An 8130-nucleotide genomic window follows, 5' to 3' on the forward strand; every position below is an offset into this window, starting at 1 on the left:
CCTCCCCCTCCGCCACCGCCTCCCCCGCCTCCGCCTCCTCCACCCTGACCACGGCCTGAGCCATTTCCGTTACCTCCTCCTCCTCCTCCCCCACCGCTTCTTTTTTTCTTTTTGTGGGAATTGTCTTTTCCATTCCCACCATTTCCTCCTCCACCTCCGCCCCCACCGCCTCCGCCTCCGCTTCGTGTTTCACATTTTCCACTCTTACTATTCTGACCAACTAAGGCATTTTCAAACCCAACGGTCGAAATGTTGGCAGTATTCTTAGAGTGGGAAACGCTTGAAGAATTAGTAGCATTCATAAAATTACTCTCATCACTACTATCTCTCTCCTTTAGGTATCGTAATCCATAAACAGATTTTGAGCTTAGCGACAGCAAAACACAAGCAAGACCGAACAAGAAAAACACTGACCTTGATGATGCTCTCTCTCTTATTATACTCTCCATTTTAGTTTATCAGTATAGATCATCAAACTATGTTATGCTTCGAAACCATCTCCTTCCTCTCCCTTTTATACTATTTCTGTGCACTCTAACTGACTGTTAATCCTATGCATTTAGTTTAATTAATCTCATGCATGCACATGCATTTTCCATACCGAACTTACCAACTTTTTATTACCCTTTAACTTAAAACTGGAAAATATATATATATATATATATATATAAATATATAAGTATAGGCTCTTCAATTATTAAACTTTGTCCGCATTTTATCTATCAATCATAGAGTGACCAATCTATAGTAATTAATTTGCTTCACGCGCAAGACGGTCTCCACTATATACCATCTACGAATCGATTAAAAAGGCTAAGGAAATTAAATCCATTATTTTACATGATTATAGATATGTAAAAAAACGCATTTTAAAGCGTGTTTGTATTAATTTAAGCCCCTTTGCATTAATATCGCACTTATATAAGTGGGTACGTAGGAGATCATCGCAAATGCATGCGGATGCGGGAAGAATTTTTGTCTTCTTTGGGTCAAACGCATGCGGGAATACATATATTTCATTTTTGTCACAACATAAGACACATTAACAAAGGGAAATAAAAGAACATTATGATCAAAATAGTAGGTAATGTGGGAGCCAAAAGGGTGTTGTCTAACGTACCCTACGAAACAATTTTTTCTTTATTGATAGCTTTTCTTTTGGTTTACGCTATATATTTCCAGTTTTGATAATGCCTTCACACGAAAGACGCTTTGTTGTGGTGTTGGTTGTATCTAAATAGGCGCCCTAGACTTAATTTAGGAATATACAAATGTTACATTGCGATCATTTTTATAATTTGAGAATGTTTGATTAAAATGCAAGCTAGTAGCTCAACCTAGCTATTAGAGTGGATTGTTTCAATGTTCGTATGTTACCATATCCATATTCGACTCTCGTGGATTAGCTCTTACTGAATGTTCAACTACGCAGGCATTACAAAAGTCTTAAGAGTCAAATGAAATTAAATTAATCCCTCCGCATAAGAGACTGAGATTCATTCTGAAGAAAAAAATATGATGATTTTTGTGATATGTGATGCTCATTTAGTTCTCTTATAAAATAAGAAAACAAATATGTATACATTATTGTAAAATAAAAAAACCCAAACCGCTATTTTATAAACCAAAACCGATATATAATTTCGTTCGAATTGTAAAATATAAACTCTCATTTCATTTATAAACCCAAACCGACATATCATTTTGTTCTAATTGTAAAATCTAAAGCCTAACCAATTTATTTATAAACCTAAAAAAATACTGGATACAAGATTCTGATTGGCTAAGGTGAATACCTTGTTCACTCCTAAGTATTTTTCATCTGAAAATAGTTCAAGAACTGTCAATTGGACCGAGTCATTTCTCTATTGGGCCGAAAATGTTAGGCCCAGTTTCTCTCATTTCTCTATTCATTTACAAAATATTGTAGAATTTGGGACAAAACCCGACTTCATTTATCATTAAAGAGACCCATACAAAGATCTTATCTTATTCAATTTTATCTTGAAAGGTAACACATATCCGAACTTCGGGGGTGTCTGTGTCTCGATGTATAATTTGACTTGCTCATAAAAATATTTACCGAATAACATAAACGGACCAATCACTGTCCCATATAGTTTAGAATTCTTTTTTTTTGTGTGTGTGTAAACCATATAGTTTAGAATTCAAACTAAGAAAAAAAGAGAGAGTAGACTTAAGTGAAAAAAAGAGAGAGAGTAGACTGTCTCATATAGTTTAGAATTCTTTTTTTTGTGTGTGTGCAAACCATATAGTTTAAAATTCAAACTAAGAAAAAAAGAGAGAGTAGACTTAAGTGAAAACAAATATGAAAACACACGAGAACTCTCTAATTGATCAATTTGACAAGAAAAAACGATGGAGACGCGTGAAGTGACGGGAACCACAAACGCACCGAGACGTAACTGATAGGCCCAAATCCAAATTCCATTATTGTTTTATTATTTACTATTTTTTTTTTATGTCGTTTTAGTTTATCACTTAATTTGAATAATCGTTATTATTATCCTTAATTATTTGTGTAATGGTAATTATGTAAAGATGACGACGGTATGACGACGTAAAGAACGAACTAAGATTGCAATTCGATGTGTTCTTGCTTATTACTATACTTGTTTCACTATTGGGGTTTATTTATTGAATGGTTAGCTACTATTAAATTATTAATGAAAGTATAAGCAGGGCCGGTCCGATGTTTCTACATTTTTTAAGATATTCTTTACACAGCTAAAAAAAATTGAGTTTTTCTTGTTAGTGTAAAACAAAATTCAAAAAAAAAGAAAAAATTCTCAAACAATAATGCTTTATAGTGTAAAGTCATGGATTCCTTTGCTTATGTTCCGGATCGGTATGTGATAAATCTAAGTGAGACATCTTGTGTCGTCTGAGTTATATAGCTCGCGTATGTAGTAACTTAAGCTGTTAGGCATCGACGACTTAGCACATGGTGACAGGCACGAGAATCTAAGGCAGGTTGATACGATCGATTATACAATAATGGTTTGTTTTCCAAACTTCCAAATGCATATGAACATGTGAAGTATATCGTGAACCGTATATTTATGTTATAATATGTGAACCAATTACAATGGTTTGGTACTAGTTGGAATATGGTACACTGAGATATTTTTGTTTGATATAACGATATAGTTTAGTGTTTAACCTGCATTCAGCTATGCCAGATAATTTAAACTCTGACATAACACAAGTGTCGGTCATGAATTAGTGTCGGTCATGAATTAGGATTCTAGTGGCAACTGGAAGATATATATATATATATATAGATATATGAAACAAATAAGTGGATTGAAATTTGAATTTTCAGAAAAATACTGTTAAAAACGGTGGAAAATAAATTGTACCGTTCGACAATAAATTTGTTTTACCTGAAACATTCCTCTGTTTACGTACGTTGCCAATAAATTAATAATCACCAGTGTTGGAACTGATCTTGATTCATGAGATAGCATGAGATAAGGCTCGTGAAAAATTGAACTAAGGTAACATGTATAAATATATATACCGTTCTCTATAACGTGATCTACAGTACTGTGATATAATCGAAAACAGACAGTTGAGAAAAACTTTTTATTTATTGTTAAAAATTGTATACATACGATTTGTTATTTTATTTGTTTATTTTTTACATCATTTTCTTCTTCTTTTTTTGACATCATTTTTTATATATTTTATCTGTTAATTAGTTTGTATTCTTTTGCTCTACCTTCTATCATACGTCACGTATTTGATGATACTTAAAAATATATCTTAGGTTCTTAAATTAAAACATCTTACATCATCCCACAAGGTAGGAAAAAACAATTTCACAAATCCTTTTTTTTTCCGTCTAATAGTATCATCGTTGTAGCCTTGTAAGAATAATTTTCGTTACAAAACAATCCTAGTTAACTAATTACCTAGTTAAATTTTAATGTAATTTTTTTCAGTAGATATTTTGTCTCTACTTAAAACCAATAATAGGAAATGATATACAACAATATTTTAGATTCAAAAATAATAATGCAGTCTTATTTATGATTGTTATGATTGGTTAAACTAATAAAAAAATACTTTTTTTTCCAATTCATATTAAAAATCATGATGATACTTCCTTTGAAACAATTAGAGTAGCGAAAAAAAAAACGATGAGAGTATTACTTACTTATATTATGTATACTATACACTTGATTTGCTTCTTTTACATATATTATATTTTTATATTGACAAGATAATGACATTCTAACTTAAATTTCATTATGGAAAATGTAAGCACACTTGAAATAGAGAAAACGATCTCATCCGAGCATCTCTAATCCATTTTAATTAATTTTAATCTTTTTTTATAAATAGAGAAAAATATAACAATTTGTTTTAGAAACAAATTTGCTTCAATCCATCTTTATTCTCACCTTTAAAATAAAAATTGTTATATTTCTCTCTATTAAAAAATAGAATTTCTTTATATATAGAAGAAAAAATAACAATCTTTATTTTAAAAGTGAAAATAGAGATATGTTAGAGTAAAAATCACCATATTATAAAAGAAAAAATTGTGAAAACCATTAGAAATGATCTCAACTGGTACAGTAAGCGGTGGACTCTTAAGTATATGGTACATAAAAAGAAAAGTAATTACTAACAAACCGCCCAAAATTAAAAGTTGATTTCAAATGGTTGACTCATTAATTTATTTTAAAACACTTTAAATTCATCCCAACTCAAAACATAAATTGATGCTTCTAAAGTGAAAAAAACAGAGAAAAGGTAAAAAAAACAGAGAAAAAGTAGAAAACCGAAAAGGTTATTTTGAATATTCAAAGTGGTTTTATATATTTTTATATGTATATTCTCTTTTAAATATTAAGAAAATATCTATTAAAATATATTTGTATATTAAAATAATCAATAGTTATCAAGAATAAAAATTATTATGACTTTTGGAAAAGAAAACCCCAAGTATAATTATTTTATTATATAACTATTAAAACATTACCACTCAAACATATATTCAACTATTATCTCATACAGTTATCATATATTTTCACCAATCAGATCCCAAATAAAACATTTTTTAGCTTTGTTTTATTCAAAAAAATAATATGAAAATGTGTAAAGTTAAGTGTAAAAATCGTTGAAAAATACTACTAGATGAGGAATTTATTGTGGACAAAAACACTAAATAAAAAATTGCTAGTCAAAACTCAAAAAGGAAGAAGTTGGCTTAATAGGTAAAGGGAACATAATGTAAAGTAATTGTGTTTTAAGGACTTTCGCAGTTTGATTTTATCTTATTTTATTAATAGAAGCGAAAAGGAAATCTATGTCACTTAGCGAGTAGCGGTTGGCTTTGAGAACCTTGAGTCATCATACCCGAATCATAAAATGATATTTTTTTCTGAAATAAAACTAAAATAGACAATTATAAAACCTGTTACGTACTCTTTAAACTTTTAATCTAAAAATACCACATTCTTTGACATGTTTAAACTATAACAATAAAAGGATTTACAGAAAAATAACCTTTTTTGTGTGAAAATAACTTACGTTTTGGAACCATACTGAACATAAGAAGGGTTTCTATATTATTTCTGTTAATTAAGAAACGGAAAGAATTTTTATTTTTAATATACATATATACGTACGAAAGATTATATATATATGTTTTACATAAAGGTATATGATTAACTTAAAATAATAGGAAGTGCTTAATGAACGTAGAAAGGTTTAGTTTGAATATAAGTTTTTTTCTTATGAAAATAAACATTTAGGTTGATATATTTCAGTCACTAAATAGTTTTAGAAAACATGAAGTTGGTAAGAACAGACATAAATACTTTTAAAAGGCATGAAGTTGGTAAGAACACACTATTACAAACATAAAATATATTATTCGACTCAATTAAAAAATATATCTTAATTTTTTTTGTAACAAATGCTTTTATACGTTGATCTGATCCAGCTGATTTACAAACGACGATATATCAGTATATCACTGTCAATATGAGCTTACAATGGTCCCACATAATTTGATCATATTCAACTAAGCAATGAATTAATATTTTTAGAAAAAGACTCATTTTAGTAGTCTTTATAAAATTAGCCATATGATAATAGTTAATACTATAGTTTTGCTCCACATCAGTAGCTTGACCAAGAAAGCAGAATAGGTCAATAAAAATCTCGAAATGACTTAGGGTTTTATTAATTTTATGTTACCTTCGATTGGTTGTGTAATCAAGGAGACATGTGATCATCTAATTACTGTTGTTTATTAATTACTGTTGTTTATTCCATAAAACTACAGAGTTCGCCAAGTACCATACATGCACACGCCCTCGTGATACGAGCGTGACTTATAGTCTCGAACTTAATTAAGTAATTTTTTACTTTCCTTTTTTCTCCACAACCCTATATCGTTGAAACTTATGACATGCATCATATACTTGTATGAGCCGACAAACAAAAAAAAAAAAAGAAAAAAAATATAGACTTGTATGATGAAACTTAGAATTATCAAATTCATGACGGACCGTTGTTGAAGGATTTCTTATATAGAGGAGTTGAGGGATCAGATTTTCAAAATTGGTTACTATAAATATCTTAAGTACCAAAATATTTAATTTTTCAAATGTCTTAGGGATCAATATAGATGTCGGTTATAACAAACAAGCCTGAGATTTATAGTAAAGGGATAATGATTAAGAAGTATTACAAAACGTGTATCTAGAGAGGCATAACATGTAGCTAGAGAGTTTTAGATTATGCCACTTGTTCGCAAAAGAGGTGTCTTTCAGTATTTTGTTTAATTTTAAAAGTTGTGTTAGTTTACATATATGCTCTAATACTTGTGGTAAACTGGTAATAATAATAAAAAACTATTGAGTATAATACTTGAATTGTTGGTCAAAATCTTGAGTAGTTCTTTTGATGGAGTGCCAGCGGAACCCTGTGAGTCACGACAAAATAAAATTATGTATAAAGGAACCTTAATTAATAGTTTATGATGTCTAACATTTAGAGCTACTAGGTTAATTATAGTATTAATTAATCACCTTCTGTAAGGTACTCACTGATAGTGGTCAGTCTCTGTCTAAGATTTAGTACTAGACCTTGTGTCTTTGTACGTTTGCACAATTTACACTTACACTAAGTGTATCTTTTTAGTAGCGTTGTTTGATCAATTAAAGAGTGGACATTTCATCAATTTTTTTTAAAAAGTGGACGTTTCCATATTTTTTTTTTGTGCAAACAAAATCACGACTGTCATTTAACGTATATACAAAATAAAAAGTAGTACAAATTTAATAAATGTAACTATTTATTTTTGTGGTGAGCTGATTCAACAAAATCACGACTGTCATTTAACGTATATACAAAATACAAAGTAGTACAAATTTAATAAATGTAACTATTTATTTTTGTGGTGAGCTGATTCAAGTGATCCCTACTATATATAAAATGTGCTTAAAACATTTTTTATTTTTTGAGTTTTTATGCATTTAAAACCTAACTGATCAGTATAAACCTAACTGAAAAATCATATTTAAGAGTACATATCGATGATAATAACATTATTAATTATAGTTTACTTTCATTTTCTTTTTCTTCGTTTATAAGAAATTAAAGGAGTTGGTGACAAGTCTTGATTTCATTTATTTAAGTAAATAAAAATGGTGAACTTCTTGTTAAAATTTAAATAATTTAGCCACTTTACTAATCATGTTTTATTTTTTTTTCTGCAAAAAAAGTAACTCTTATTTAAAATTATAATGATAAATTGAGGAAAATGCATTTATATTCCCACGAATGATTCATCATATATGCTCGAACTCAGTAAAATACCAGAATCATTAATTTTCCAATGCATTTAATTCCACACGAAGGTTTTACAATTTATTTCATATCTTAAACAAAAATAAAATAAACGGTGTATATATAATGATGGATGACGAAAATTAAGTCCCACTAGATAATACAAATATGTCAATAAAAGGGACCACAATTTGATTATAAAACCCATCTCTCTAATCACATCCCAAAATGGCGAACTTTGCCTCCTGAGCCCTTCCAGGACCAAAAAAACATTTTAGCAAAAAAAAAAAAAAAAAA

This window comes from Camelina sativa, chromosome 11 (genome assembly GCF_000633955.1).
Source record: "Camelina sativa cultivar DH55 chromosome 11, Cs, whole genome shotgun sequence".
Classification (NCBI taxonomy): Eukaryota; Viridiplantae; Streptophyta; class Magnoliopsida; order Brassicales; family Brassicaceae; genus Camelina; species Camelina sativa.